The sequence below is a fragment of the Loxodonta africana genome, chromosome 5, assembly GCF_030014295.1.
Source record: "Loxodonta africana isolate mLoxAfr1 chromosome 5, mLoxAfr1.hap2, whole genome shotgun sequence".
NCBI classification, from domain to species: Eukaryota; Metazoa; Chordata; class Mammalia; order Proboscidea; family Elephantidae; genus Loxodonta; species Loxodonta africana.
In genome coordinates this window covers 77,736,315-77,752,208 of record NC_087346.1, presented here as the reverse complement: position 1 = coordinate 77,752,208, position 15,894 = coordinate 77,736,315, and positions in this window count along the sequence as shown.

Here is a 15,894-nt window from a genome sequence, read left to right as displayed (position 1 = left end):
TCCCACGCCACCAAGCCAACGACTCATAGTGGTACCCACTTACCTCACCCATCACCACCACCACCATGCCCACACAACGAGCAGCAGCAAACACTTCTGTACCACAGGACAAACAACAACTGGTGACAGCGAATGCCTGACTGGACTACCAACCCCCTCTCACCTCACCCACCTGGCAAGCAGCAGCATGCGATCCCATACCTCTGGACCAATGACAAATGGTGGCATGCACCCAACCCACCTATCACCCCCCAACCCTGCCCACCCAGTAAGCATCAGCATGCACTCCTGCACCACTGGACCAATGATTGGAGGTGGCACACAACCTCCCCACCCACGCCCCACCACCACTCTGCCCACCCAGCAATAGGTGGTGAGTGCTCCTGTGCCACCAGACTGGTGGTCAGCAGAACACACCCACCCTGCTTGCCATGATACATCAAAACAAAACAGAAAGCTCAGGACAAAACAGACAACATACAATCAATCAATAAATACATAAATAAAATAACACCTTAATGTCTCAGAGGAAACAGACAATAACAAATCATATGAAGAAACAGGATAAGGTGGCTCAACCAGGTGAGCAAAATAAAGAGAAAGAAAACCATCCTGAGGAAGAAATGATAATAGAACTACCTGAGAAGAAATTCAAAAGACTTATATTTAGGATCCTCAAACAGATCAAGGAAAACACAGAAAAAAAAAAAAAAACCTAGAATTCAGGAAAACAATTCAAGAACAAACTGACAGACTCAATAGACAATTAGAAACCATATAAAAACAATGACTAGAATTTCAGAAGATTAACAATAAAATATCAGAAACATAACACAATGGAAGGACACAGTAGAATTGAATCAATGGAAGAAAAAATCAGCAAAATAGAGGACAAATTCATTGATACTAATTTGTTTGAGGAACAATGAGACAAAAGAATGAAGAAAGCCTAAGAGTTATGTGGGACATCAGCAAGAGGAATAATTTATGTGTAGTATAAATTCTAGAAGAGAAGGAGAAAAAAAAAAAAAGAATTTTTGAAGGTATATTGGCAGAAAACTTCCCAGATATCATGAAAAACAAGAGGTTTCCATCCAAGAAGCCCAGTGAATCCCATACAGGATATACCCCAGAAGAAATTCTCTAAGACATCATAATCAAACTTTCCGAAACCAAAGACAAAGAAAGAATCCTGAAAGCAGCCCATGAAAAATGAAATACCACTTACTGTCTTAGTCATCTAGTGCTGCTATAACAGAGATACCACAAGTGGATGGCTTTAACAAAGAGAAATTTATTTCCTCACAGTCTAGTAGGCTAGAAGTCCAAATTCAGGGTGTTAGCTCCAGGGGAAGGCTTTCTTTCTCTGTCAGCTCTGGAGGAAGGTCCTTTTCATCAATCTTCCCCTGGACTAGGAGCTTCTCTGTGCAGGAACCCTGAGTGAAAAAAGATGTGTTCTGCTGCCAGTGCTTCTTTCTTGGTGGTATGAGTTCCCCCCTCTCTGCTCTCTTCCCTTCCCTTTATCTCTTGAGAGATAAAAGGTGGTGTAGGCCACACCCCAGGGAAACTCCCTTTACATTGGATGAGGAATGTGACCTGGGTAAGGGTGTTAACAATCCCACCCTAATCCTCTTTAACATAAAATTACAATCACAAATGGAGGACAACCAGACAATACTTGGAATTGTACCCTAGCCAAATTGATACGCACATTTTTGGGGGGACATAATTCAATTCATGACACTTACAAAGTGGCACCAAGAAGACTAAGCAATGATTTCTCAGCAGAAACCATTCAGGCAAGAAGGCAATGGGATGACATATATAAAATCCTGAAAGAAAAGAATTGCCAACCTAGCATCATACATCCAGCAAAATTGTTTTTCAAAAGCAGTGATGAAACTAAGTCATTCCCAGATAAGCAGAAATGAAGGGAATTTGTAAAAACCATACCAGTCTTATAAGAAATGTTAAAGGGAGTCCTTCAGATAGAGAAGCAACAACATCAGACAACAACCTGAGATAAGGACACATGACAGTATCACCCAGACACCGACCCAGATAAAGACTTCACAAAAGTAAAATAAGCAGGGAACCAGAGGTGTTAAGCTGTAAATGATGACAACTTCAAAACAAAAAGGGAGAATAAAAGGTGTAGTTATAGAATTTGCATATGGGGAGGAAGTCAAGGAATCCTAAACTATTATAGACTGTTTTAAATTTAAGAGGATAAAGAAACTTCAGGGTAGCCACAAAGAAAATTAATAAATCTACTCACCAAAATAAAGAAGAAAATAAAAGACTCAGTAAACACAAAAACAACAAGGATTGATAGGAAAAGAAAATCCGTATACAAAAAGAACTCGACACATAAAATTAAGAGAAACAAAAAAAAAATCTTTAATGCCACAAAACAGATTATAAGAAAATAATAGTAATTCATACCTATCATTAATCACATTGCATGTAAATGGATTAAATGCACCAGTCAAGAGACAGAGAGTGGCAGAATGGATTAAAAAAATGACACATCAATATGTTGATGTGTCTTATACAAGGAAAACACTACAAAACCCTACTGCAAAAAACAAAAAGAGACCAGCATAAATGGAAAAACATTCATGCTCATGGATTGGAAGCTGTAACATTGTAAAAATACTACCCAGAATGATCTCTAAATGTAATGCAATCCCTATCCAAATACCAACAACATTCTTTAACACAATGGAAAAACTAATCTCCAACTTTATATGGAAAGGAAAGAGCCCCCAAATAGCTAAAGTAATATTGAAGAGTAAGAACAAAGTAGGAGCCCTCACACGTCCTGATTTCAGAACTTATTATATAGCCACAGTAATCAAAACAGTTTGGTATTGGTACAACCACAGACACATAGAACAATGGAACAGAATTGAGAGCCCAGAAGTAAATCTATCTATCTATGGACAGCTGATCTTCAACTAAGGGTCGAAATCCATTCAGTGGGAAGAGACAGCATCTTTAATGAATGGTGCTCACAAAACTGGATATCCATTTGCAGAAAATTAAACAGGGTCCATCCCTCATACCATACACAAAAACTAACTCATAATGGATCAAAGACCCAAATGTTAAAACTAAAACTATAAAGTTCCTGGAACATAACATAGGGACAAAGCTAGGTGTCCTGATTTTTGGCATAAACACACTATCAAACACAACTAAAAATGCCCAAACAACAGAAGATGAACTAGATAACTGGGACCTCCTCAAAATTAAATACTTATGCTCATCAAAAGCCTTTTCCAAAAGAGTAAGAAGAGAACCTACAGACTGGAAAAAATTTTGGTAATGACATACCTGCTGAGTCTAATCTCTAAAATATATTAAACACTTCAACAACTCCACAAGAAGACAAACAATCCAGTCAAAAAATGGGCAAAGGACATGAGCACCAAAGGGGACATTCAGGTGACTAACAAACACATGAAGAGATGCTTGTGATCATTAGCCATTAGAAAGATACAAATCAAAACTACAATGAGATATCATCTCACCGCTACAAAATGGTACTGATCAAAAAAAAACAGAAAACAAGAAATGCTGGAGAGGTTGTGGGGACACTGGAACTCTTATACACTGCTGGTAGGATTGTAAAATGGTTCAACCACTATGGAAAATGGTATGGCACTTCCTCAAAAAGCTAGAAGTAGAAATACCTTATGATCTAGCAATCCCACTCCTAGGTATGTATCCTAGAGATACTAGAGCAATGACACAAATATACATATGCACACCTATGTTCATTGCAGCATTATTCACAATAGCAACGGATGAATGGATAAGCAAAATTGTGGTACATGCGTACAGTGGAATACTATGCAATGATAAAGAATAAGGATGAGTCCACATCTTACAACACTGATGAATCTGGAGGACATTATGCTGGGTGAAATAAGTCAAACACAAAGGGACAGATATTGCATGATACCACTTTTATAAAAAGACAAGAATAGGTATACACACAGAAAGCAATATACTTTGATGATTACCAAGGATGGGAGGGGGAGGGAAGAGGAATCACTTACTAGATAGTAGACACGTGTTGATTCTAGTGATGAGAAAGCCAATACACAATACGGGGGTAGTCAGCACAACTTGACTAAGGTAAATGAAGACACTGAGAGATACACAAGAATAAAGGACAACTACGGTAAATGCTATAACATACAATTTTGCGACAACGGTAATAACAAGCAAAAAATCCATGAGTGGTTACGTAGGTAGATATGTATGCTCTATGGGTGTGGCAAGGTATACAGGAGTACATGCATATATAGGTATATATGTATATACATGTTTATATGTGCTGCATATATATTCACATATATAGTAAAGCTCGTAGTGGGCATAGTTATGGATACTTCTTAGACACACCAGGATACCTCATGGGATTGATTTACTGGGTTTGAAGGCTCAGGACCATAGTCTCGTGGGACGAGTAGGTCAATTGGCATAACTTAATTCATAACTTAGTGTTCTATATCCTAGTTTGGTGAGTAGCATCTGGGGTCTTAAAACCTTGCAAGCGGACATCTAAGATAGAGCTATTGGTCTCTTCCTATCTGCAGCAGAGGAGAGTGAAGGAAACCAAAGACTCAAAAGAAATTAGTCCACAGGACTAATGGCCCAAGCAAACTGTATCCTCCTCTAGCCTGAGACCAGAAGAAGTAGGTAGTACCAGGCTACAACTACCATCTGTTCTGACCAGGGACACAATAGAAGGTGCTGGTTGGAATAGGAGAAAAATGTAGAACAAAACTAAAATTCTTAAAAAAGACCAGACTTAGTGGACTGATAAGAGACTAGAAGAACTCCTGAGACCATTGCCCTAAGATACCCTTTTAACCTGGAACTGACGCTATTCCCAGAGGTCATCTTTCAGCCAAATAATAGATTGGCTTATACAATACACAACATCACCCGTGAGGAATGCGCTCCTTTAAACAATCAAGTATATGAGACCAAATGGTCAACATTTACAGAAAAACAAAGATGAGAAGTCAAGGAGGGGCAGGGAAACTGGATGGATGAAAACAGGTCAGGTAGGGTAGAAATGGTCAGAATGTTGACACATGGGAATTTGTATATGAATTATTGAACGGGAATCTAATTTGCTGTATAAACTTTAACCTAAAACACACACACACACACACAAAATTGCCGTCGAGTCAATTCTGACTCACTGCAACCCTATAGGACAAAGTAGAACTGCCCATAGGGTTTCCAAAGAGCAGCTGGTGGATTTGACCTTCCAGCCTTTTGGTTAGCAGCCAATCTCTTAACCACTGTGCCATCAGGGCTCCAAAGCACAATAAAATATTTAAAAAAAAAAAAAAGGAAAAGAATTGAATTCACTTCGGTATGATGCTGTGTAATGAGCTAATATGCAGAATTACTCTTTAAACTGTATGTTATATAGCTACGTAATCATTTCTGCTACAGTGCCACTAGGCTACCAGAGTTAGAAATCCTGTATTGAGGTCTTCCATGTCCTAAACCCCGTTATAGACTAGGATTTCTCAGCCTCAGCACTACTGACATTTTAGACTAAATCATTCTTTGTTGTAGGGGACAGTCCTGCATGCTGTAGGATGTTGAGCAAAATGTCTTGTCTTTACCCACTAGGTACTAACTAGTAGAACCACCACACCAGCTGTGACAGCCCCTTGTATCTCCATACATTGCCTAATGTCCCCTGGGGGCTGGGGGCAGGGGGAAATCACGCCTGGTTGCGAACTACTGTTCTAGACACATGATATGGTTGAGATAGGATGTGGCATATGCAAAGAGCATGGGCAGTGAAGACACATTCCTGTCTCTATTCCTTCATTTATTATTTATTTATTGAGCCCTTGCTGTATGCCAGGAACTGTTAGGTGATGGAGGTACAAAGATAAATAAAACATGGGTTTTGTCTTAAGGAGAAGAGTCTTGTAAGGGGAAAAAAACCTCACTAATAAACTACCAATCGTTGTGGTTTGTTGTTGTTGTTAGGTGCCGTCAGTTTGGTTCTGACAGACTCATAGTGACCCTGTGCACAACAGAACAAAACACTGCCCAGCCCTGCACCATCCTCACAATCGTTGTTATGCTTGAGCTCATTGTTGCAGCCACTGTGTCAGTCCACCTCATTGGGGGTCTTCCTCTTTTCCACTGACCCTGTACTTTGCCGGGCATGATGTCCTTCTCCAGGGACCGATCCCTCTTGACAACATGTCCAAAGTTTGTAAGACACAGTCTCGCCATCCTTGCTTCTGAAGGAGCATTCTGGTTGTACTTCTTCCAAGACTAATTTGTTTGTTCTTTTGGCAGTCCATGATATATTCAATATTCTTCGCCAACACCACAATTCAAAGGTGTCAATTCTTCGGTCTTCCGTATTAATTGTCCAGCTTTCACATGCATATGGCACGATTGAAAACACCATGGCTTGTGTCAGGTGCACCTTAGTCTTTAAGGTGACATCTTTACTTTGCCCAATGCAATGCGTCGTTTGATTTCTTGACTGCTGCTTCCATGGGCGTTGATTGTGGATCCAAGTAAAATGAAATCCTTGACAACTTCAATCTTTTCTCCATTTATCATGATGTTGCTCACTGGTTTAGTTGTGTCTGTCAGATTGTCATACTGTGGGGGCTTGCATGTTGCTGTGATGCTGGGAGCTATGCCACTGGTGTTTGGATAGAAGCAGGTCACTCGTGGAGAACAGGTTTCAGCTGAGCTTCCAGACTAAGACAGACTAGGAAGAAGGGCCCAGCAGTCTACTTCTGAAAAGAATTAGGCAGTGAAATCTTTATGAATAGCAGTGGAACATCAGTGTGGTAAATGTAGTGAAATATAGGTGCAGAGGATTTGGGAGCACAAGATCATGGTGGGAGTAGAGAGCTCCTGACCCAGCCTGGGAGTAGAAGCTGGAGGCATCTAGTAAGCTTTCCTGAGCTGAGTCTTGCCTAGTCTGAGTTGAGTCTTAAGATAAGTAGATCCACTCCCAGACCCGGTGCCGTCGAGATATCCACTAGGATGGCTATTATATTTTTTGAAAAAGGGAAATAAAATTGTTGGCAAGGATGTGGAGAAATTGGAGCCTTCGTGCATTGCTGGTGGGAATGTAAAATGATGCAGCCTCTCTGGAAAAGTTTAGCTGTTCCTCAGAAAGTTAAACTAAAAATTAATTTCTGATTTAGCAATTCTACTCCTAGGTATATACTCAAAAGAATTGAAAAGGAGGGCTCAAACAGATATTTGTACACTAATGTTCATTGCAGCATTATTTACAATAACCAAAAGGCAGAGACAACCCCAAGTGTCCATCAACAGATGAGTGGATAAAATGTTATATATTCGTTTAATAGAATATGATTCAGCCATTAAAAGGAATGAAGTTCTGATACATGTTATCACATGGATAAACCTTCAGAACATTATGCTAAGTAAAATAAGCCAGAAACAAAAGGACAAATATTGTATACTTCCGTTCATATGAAATACCTAGCTAAGCTAGATTAGGCAAATTCATACAGACAGAAGTAGATCAGAGGTTACCAGAGGTGTGGGAGGCAGGTGGTAGTGAGTTATTGCTTAATGGGTAGAGAGTTTCTGTTTGGGGCGATGAAAATTTTTTGAAAATAGCTCACTGTAATGATTGTACAACATTTTGAATATGATTAATGGCACTATATTATACACTTAGAAATGGTTAACATGGAAAATTTCATGTTATATATATTTTATCACAATAAAAATTTTAAAAATACAGTCCAGTCAAAATCCTCCCCTCCCTACAAAAAGATAAGTAGGTGCTAACCAGGTGAAGGAGGTGAGAACATTGAAGGAGCATTGTAAGACAAGACACAGAGGTGAAAACAAACCTAGAGTATGTGTTGAGTGCTGTGCAGGCAATGTTAAAAGTTCAGAGAGGTAGACAGGATGACCTTGTCTTCGCACTAAGAGCTTGTACTTCATTTTAGAAGAGTGGACCCAGTGGAGGGTTTTAAGTGAGAGAGTGACATGCTTTTTTCTAAACCAGTTGCCTTGGTGAGGATGCAGAGGATGGTTTTAAAGGGCAGAAGAGTGAAAGCAGGCAGACCACTTAGGAGGCCAAGAGATAATGAGAGTCTGAATTAAGACAATGGAAGTAGGGGAGAGATTTGAGAAAAATCTCAGAGATAAATCGACATGACCTGGTGACTGTTTGGATGTGGGAAATGAGGAAGAAGGAGGGTTCAAGGATGACTGGCACACTTGCTATAAGGTGCCTCTCAGTATCTAGCACATAAGAAGTTCTCAGTGAGTGGTGACTGTTGTATGCTGTTATCATGTTAACTTATTGTTATCACCATTTTGGAAACGAGGAAATTTCAGGTCAGAGAAGAAAAGTGGTTTGCCTAACGTCACACAGCTGATTTGAGCTCTCTTGGACTGTCTCAACTCCTATCTTGCTGTAGTACATAGCTTTGGCTAAACGAGGATTGAATAGGTGAAAACGAATTCACACAAAAAGAAGAGGGTTTGGTTTCCATTGGCTCAATATTTATTGAGTGGAGGAATGATTTCAATGTAAATTATACCTACATAGACATATAATTTTCATACGTTCTAAATTGTTAAGGGAAAAAGAAATAGCTTACCAAATATATTGAAAATCTCCCTCACCTGTCTTGTAGCTGTAGTCTCTTCTCAGGTTCCTGGCAACTGTAAGTAAAATCTCGAGACCATGAAGTCCATTGTTCTGCCCCTTTGTTTAAATTTCCCTATGTCTCTTTAAACCCAGAGCCAGGGCTATTGGTACTTGTTAAATGATTCGATCATTTGTGTTATTTTTTTTAGCATCACCATTAAATTCTGGGCTAATAAGAGAACCGTCAGTTCTATTGTTATTTCTATTCAAAATATTACATGTGCCCAAGACTAAGAGTAAACGTTGGATAGGAAAAAGGGGAGAAAGTCAAAGGACTGAAGATTGAATGTTATTAAGATAAATAAGAAATTCCTGTGTTACTTCTCTCTGGGAAAGCTCCAAATCTAGACTTCAAAGCCCCTAGAAAACCAAGATACAAAAGGGTAGGATTAGTTGTGCAATTCACTTCTATTTTAAGAAAGTGTCCAAAAAGGACAGTTAAGCCTATCTGACAGCAGTGACAGTTCTCAACGTCAGAAAATTCAGGAATGATTATAGCTGGTATAGCTCTCAAGGCTTATAAGGATTGCCAGGGAATGTCACTGGTATTTAACTCTCAGGATCACCTTCCTTCTCACTGCCAAGGGGAGAAAGTTCTGCATCTGGATAGAAGAAGATTCACAGCACTCCAGTTACCTTTAACTACTCAGAGCTGTCACCTGTGCATGTGTTTTTATACCAGAGCTAAGAATGGAGAGACAGTCACAATTTTGCACTCATGAAATTATGAAATAGAAACTCACTTGTACCGGGGCCCTCTGCAGGGTTTCCTTGATCCGGGGTCAGGGCCTCACACAGAGTGAGTCTACCAGGAGAGCTGGCCAGGAGTTCCTCATTCCTGCTTGGGTTCCATCTACAAGGGAGCCCATATAAGTATTGTGCGTTTTTGCTACCAGAACCTCCTCACCATTCCCAAGTCAAGACTTGGCTCTCTACTCCAGGCAGGGCCTGGAACTCTGGCTCACGTTAGTAACCATTACTGAACAATAGGTTATTAACATTATTGTTTCCTAAAAAATCTTTTCTAGGTTTAAATTACAGCTAGCCATAATATCTCTCCCCTTTAAGCCTATACCAGTTGTCAATGAGTTGACTCTGACTCATGGTGATCCGATGTGTGTCAGAATGGAACTGTGCTCCAAGGGGCTCGCAGTGACTGATTTTTCAGAAGTAGATCCCTAGGCCTTTCTTCTGAAGCACGTCTGGGTGAACTCAACACCTACCTTTCTGTTAGCAGCTGAGTGTGTTAACCCATTCACTGGTTAAACCACCCAGGGACTCTCTGTAAGCCTGTTGTTGTTGTGTGCTGTGGAGCCAATTCCAACTCATAGTGACCCTATATGACAGAGTAAAACTGCCCCATAGGGTAGGCTGTAATCTTCACGAGAGCAGATCTCAGGAGCTACCCGAAAGTTTGGATGTTCGAATCCACCATCCACTCCCAGGGAGAACGATGTGGCAGCCTACTTCCATAAAGATTACAGCCTTGGAAACCCTATGGGGCAGTTCTACTCTGTCCTACAGGGTCGCTATGAGTCATCTCCTGCAGGACAGCCGATGGGTTCCAACCTTGACCTCTCATATGGGTTAACAGCCGAGTGCTTAACCATTGTGCCACCAGGGCTCCTTCCTTTAAGCCTACAACCCGTTGCTGTCAAGTTGATTACGACTCATAGCAACCCTGTAGGACAGAGTAGAATCACCCCATCGGGCTTCCGAGGCTATAAATCTCTATGAAAGCGGCTGCCATGTATTTGTCCAGCAGAGCAGCTGGTGGTTCAAACTGCAGACCTTTCTGTCAGCAGTCGAGTGCTTGCTTAACTGTTGTGCCACCAGGGCTTCCTTCCTTTAAGCCTGGGCAGTGGATATTCCTCCTCCAGGTAAAAAACACTTGACAGATAACTCCCTTTGTCTGCCTTATTGTACTCTTCCTTCACTTCTCAATTTAGAGGTTACTTCCTCAGCCCTTCCCAGCCTCTTGTCATTGCATAGCTCCTGGCAATAGCCCTTCACTCTGTATTGTAATGTAATTTTATGTGTCAAAGGCCTTAGGGTTTCGTTGGGGACCAAGACTTGCTTATTTATTGTAGTATCTCCAGTGATCAAACAGTGTCCCGCTGCATTTTGACTGTGTGGATCATAACAAACTATGGATAACACTGGGAAGAATGGGAATTCCAGAACACTTAATTATGCTCATGAGGAACGTTTACATAGATCACGAGGCAGTTGTTCGGACAGAACAAGGGGATACTGATTGGTTTAAAGTCAGGAAAGGTGTGTGCCAGTGTTGTATTCTTTCACCATTCCTATTTAATCTGTATGCTGAACAAATAATCCGAGAAGCTGGACTATATGAAGAAGAATGAGGCATCAGGATTGGAGGAAGACTCATTAACAACCTGCGTTATGCAGATGACACAACCTTGCCTGCTGAAAGTGAGGAGGACTTGAAGCACTTACTAATGAAGATCAAAGACCACAGCCTTCAGTATGGATTACACCTCAACATAAAGAAAACAAAACTCCTCACAACTGGACCAATGAGCAACATCATGATAAATGGAGAAAAGATTGAAGTTGTCAAGGATTTCACTTTACTTGGATCCGCCATCAACAGCCATGGAAGCAACAGTCAAGAAATCAGAAGACGCATTGCATTGGGCATATGTGCTGCAAAGAACCTCTTCAAAGTGTTGAAGAGCAAAGCTGGCACCCTGAAGACTAAGGTGCGCCTGACCTAAGCCATGGTATTTTCAATCACATCATATGCACGTGAAAGCTGGACAATGAATAAGGAAGACCGAAGAAGAGTTGACGCCTTTGAATTGTGGTGTTGGCGAAGAATATTGAATACACCATGGACTTCCAAAAGAACGTACAAATCTGTCTTGGAGGAAGCGCAGCCAGAATGCTCCTTAGAGGCAAGGATGGTGAGACTGCGTCTTACAGACTTTGGACATGTTGTCAGGAGGGATCAGTCCCTGGAGAAGGACATCATGCTTGGCAGAGTACAGGTCAGTGGAAAAGAGGAAGACCCTCAATGAGGTGGATTGATGCAGTGGCTGCAACAATGAGCTCAAGCATGACGATTGTAGGGATGGCACGGGACTGGGCAGTGTTTTGTTCTGTTGTGCATAGGGTCGCTATGAGTCGGAACCGACTCGATGGCACCTAACTCCAGTGATGGGCACACCAAAAACCAAACCTGCTGCCATCCAGTCAATTTAGATCCTATAGTGACCCTATAGGACAGAGCAGAACTGCCCCATAGGGTTTCCAAGGAGCGCCTGGTGGATTCGAACTGCCGACCTTTTGATCAGCAGCTGTAGCTCTTAACTACCATACTACCAGGGTTTCTGATGGACACACAGTAGGCTGTAAATGAATGCTTGATCTGAATTGGGGCACTTCGGAAAGCACGGGGCTTTGGAAGCAAGTTGACGTGGACTTGAGTTCGTGTTCTGCCACAGCCAGCTGTATAACTGGAAACATCGCTTACTTTTGTTGAGCCTCAGTGTCCCCATATGAAAAATGAAAATGATAATACTTGTCTTAAAGTGTTGTGGAAAGTCTAACACAGTTCCTGGCACAAAAAACCCAGTTGCCATTGAGTCGATTTCAGCTCATGGAGACCCCATGTGTTTCACAGTAGAACTGCTCCATAGGGTTCCTATGGTTGTGACCTTTCAAAAGCAGATCGCTAGGTTTTCTTCCGAGATGCTTCTGGGTGGGTTTGAACCACTAGTCTTTCAGTTAGTAGCTGAGTGCTTAACAGTTTGCACCACCCAGGGACTCTTCCTGGTACATAAACCAAAGACCCATTGCCATGGAGCTGATTCTGACTCATGGTGACCCCCGTGTGTTACAGAGAACTGAGCTCCATTGGGTTTTCTTGACTATAATTTTTATGGAAGCTGATCACCAGGCCTTCCTTTTGAGGTACCGCTGAGTGAGTTCAAACCACCAACCTTTAGGCTGCCAGCCAATCGTAAACTGTTGGTGACGCTTGGTGCTTAATAACTCTGTCTATTCCTTTGATCATTACCCTAGGTTGAGGATTAAAAGTGCCTTCCAAATAGTTTATGCTGGGCTGTTAACATGGTTGGAAGTCTCACGCTAGTATCCATGTGTATATATTTTTATAATTTTGTATGGTGTCTAATTATGAGAGGCAGTCACATAGAGTGGAAGAAACACAATACTTGAGGTCACAGACCAGGTTCGAGATGTTTTGTGATCTTTTCTCCTAACATATGACGTGTACATTCATTTGTAACTACCTGCTCTGTTCAAAGCTATGGGCCTAACTTGTCCCTAAATGTGCCTGCTCATTACTAGCTCTGAAAATTTTAAGTGGAATCTCAATTACCATCCCACTTAGAATAGTTTCCTTATGGTTCAAGGTATGCTCGTCTCTGTTAAAGTAATCAAATTGTGTGTGTGCTGTCTGTTCAAAGTCCCCTGGTGATTTAGATTCTGTTTCTATGGGGCAACAGTGACATCCGTTGGTCTGTCGTGCTAATTATAGAAGAAGCCTGCTTCTCAGCTCTGCAACTGTTTAATTTCCTGATATAGAGACACAAAGAGAGCAAGGTGTCTCCTGGCCCAACAGGTAGGTCACACTAATGCTCAGTGCCTTGCCCTCTGCACCCGGGGCTGTTTTTGGGATCCCTCCCAAGGATATATTTTCTAAGATCAGCGCCACCTGTGTCTTGCCTTATAGTGGTGAATTCAGTAGGCTCAAGTAGTTGTTGTGTGCTGTCAAGTCAGTTCCAACTCATAGAGATGGACAGAGTAAAACTGCCCCATAGAGTTTCCAATACTGTAATCTTTACGGGAGCAGATCTCCAGGTCTTTTCTCCTGCAGAGCAGCTAGGTGGGTGGAATCCACTGACCTTTCGGTTAGCAGCCAAGTGCTTACCCATTGTACCACCAGGGCTCCTTGGTTCAAGTAGGGCTGTAGGGAAACCATGGGTTTGGGATCCAGATTTACTAGTGAAATGCGTACCCATCCTATTGCTGTCAAGTCAATTCTGACTCATAGCAACCCTATAGGACAGAGTAGAACTGCCTCATAGGGTTTTTAAGGCTGTAGCTTTATGGAAACAGACTGCCACATCTTTCTCCCTCAGAGTGGATGGTGGATTCAGGCCTCCAACCTTTCGGCTAGGAGCTGAGCGCTTAACCACTGTGCCACCAGGGCTTCTTAGTGAAACATGTAAGCCAGGGCAAATCGCTGAACCTGTGCAGCTTTTCATCGTTGGTAAAGTGAAGCTGAAAACAATACCCGTTTTGAGGCTACCAAGGGCTTTTCCATATGTTTTATGATAAATTGCCACAATCCCACAATGACTGGAAAGCAGAGTACCCAATTACAAGTTCTCAAACCTCAAGCCTCGATGACTCGTATTGACCGTTCTTGTTGGAGTGAACCAAGCCATTACAGAAACGCCTGCTTCATTTCTGGAAGCACCCTGGGGAGAGGTCCTAAAGACAGAAAATCAGAGGGAAGTTCATATGGCTAGATATGAGACTGAGCAGTGAATTGATGTCGTCAAGTAGAAAAAGATACAGTGCTGGTTTCATCTCCATAGAGAACATAACAGGAAATGGCAAGAATAAAAATATTTATTTTCACCTACTACATGTCGGGTACTCTGTTAAGTATTAAGAATCAAGAGTAAACAAGACAGGCACATTCCATATCCTCAAGACAAGAACGGGACAAAGATCAGGAACAGTGAGTTGTAATTGTAATGCAGGATGCCATGGGAGCACCCTTCCAACCTCCACCCCCAATGTGTGCATGTTTGTGTGTGTGTGTGATTGGTAGAATCCAAGCAGTGGCTAATGTAGGCGTCTTTGCATAGAAAAACAGGGGAGCCATCTTAATTTGACTCAAAGCCAAAATAGCAAACACTTCCCAGCATCAAAACCAAGGAGATTGCAAGATTGACAAGTCAGATACATAACACTTACATTAAAAAAAAAAAAAAAAATGGATTGAATTGCATTTTGTATCATTTCCTAGTAAATCTTTTTTTGGAAACAGGGAATTGTAACTAATTTGCGGTTTATGTAGCCAAACCCATTACTGACTCACTGGTAAAGCTTTTTCAAATCATCATAATGCTTAGACAAATAAAAAAATGACTCATCTAAAAAAGAATCTCACTCAGATTTCATTATTCCGTCTAGGGCTGGCCACCTAACAGGAAAACACGGTTATTGAATCATCTAATTTTAATTCTCGTTGTAAAGACTCAATGGAGTTTCCCAATGTGAACTTACTGCCTCCTCCTCTATGGACAGGGTTGGGTGCATCACTTCCCCATTTACAGGTGGAGCTTTCTGAGGACAAAGGCCAACATCAGGCCCAAGACACCTTGCCAAACCGGTAGGCCCTACGACCATCGGTTCTTTACTCCTTCCACGGTCTAGTTATTAGGGCTCCTATCAAAAAAGTGGAGTCCACATTTTAAAATATCACTTCTCATATTTGTCGTTTGGTTTAGAACCACATGTTGAACAAACTGAGAAGATTTGAACCTACAATTGTTGGCTGTGTTTAGAGTCCTTACACAAACACTGAGCTGTAAATCTGAGGTATTCAATGTAGTTGCTGTGGTTTTTGAGAAGACTCTTTTACAGAGTAAGAGAAGATGAGTTCCTTTAACTGAAGCAACTCATATGTATTTTCCCCAATGCGTGTTCGTGCTAAAGAAACCAAGAACGATGCTGCACAGGAATATCCCCAGAGGCCATCAGAGCTGAGTCTGCTGCCCATGTTGGGTGTTGCCTCTCAGCCATCAGCCCTGAGAGCACCCACCCAACCCACCTCTCCCTCACAAAGGAGTCTCACACAGTGCCCCTTGACTCCACACACCCCAGCTTCCTTCCAGAGCCTTTCTTGCTTGTGTAGCTCCAGCACCATCAGCATCTTTGACATCTATCTTTTAGCATTTTGGACTTGGGCATAAAATAAACCCAGGGTAGGTAGTCCTTTGCAGGGCCAACCAGTAAGTACATCTGGTGACTGGAGGGTTTGTGGATAGGTATCACTGTTCAAAAACTTTTTCACCCATATCCTTAGGGCCCTGTACACCTCCGTTGCCTCTGTTAGGGACTGGTCCCTTTGAGTTAGCTCCTGTCCTGTCTGCTTTTAAATAGAT